The following is a 915-nucleotide window of genomic DNA, read 5'->3' on the forward strand; positions in this document are numbered from 1 at the left end:
GAAACATGTTGTTTGAGCTTTCACGGTGTCCGTAGTTCCCTACGCGCGTGCTTTCTCAGTGCTCATCACAAGCACGCGCGTATTTTGCCACGTGGGCGGGGCGGAGCGGCAAGAAGACGCCGGGGGAACCGTATCTGATGGGGAAACGCGGATKGGTGTAACACCGGCAACGCCATCAGAGCAACACTGCAGAAACGCACGATAGGTGTAGCACCCAAAAACCAACCATGATCTCAACCACGGATAGCAAAACTGGCACTTACAATTGCAGACGAGTCAACCAAACCCACAAGCCGACATGTAGCCGCGAATTGTAGCCACAGTGGGAGAAACAAAGACGCACGCACCTTGCAGCGGCCCGCCCAACTATAAAGGCATTCGCCCCGCCCACCAATCAGCGGTGCCTGGTGCACAGAGTGGGGGAGAGTGGAACACCATCCCAAGTCCAACAAAAACAATTACTTTTGTTGTTTTTAARGGTTTGCAATAAATTGGGCATTTTACTTTTTAAATTATCTTTTTTTTTTTGTCATTCTAACAAATACAAAGCTAACAACTTTTAAGTAGCGGCTTTGACCATGTCGTTTCTTGTCCTTCTCCAAAGTCATATTACACATTTTCTCCAACTTCCTGAGCATTGTCTGTCCCACTTACCATGAGCTAAAAAACAAATTTCATCTCAGTGTTGAGCTGAGTACAATGATCACATGATTCATCTTTTTGTAAAAATACCATATTTTATATTTACAACTGGATACAAGAAGCCATTTCATTTGTTACTGACATTGTCAGGCCACTGAACAGGCATCCCCCTGAAGTATTGTGTTATCTGGGTGATGTATGAGGCAGAGAGTGAAGGTCCCTGGGTAGTTTGACTGAGATGCAGAGATGGGTAATGGTGTGTGCGCGTGTGGG

Source organism: Poecilia reticulata, linkage group LG8, assembly GCF_000633615.1.
Source record: "Poecilia reticulata strain Guanapo linkage group LG8, Guppy_female_1.0+MT, whole genome shotgun sequence".
In the NCBI taxonomy this organism is placed as follows: Eukaryota; Metazoa; Chordata; class Actinopteri; order Cyprinodontiformes; family Poeciliidae; genus Poecilia; species Poecilia reticulata.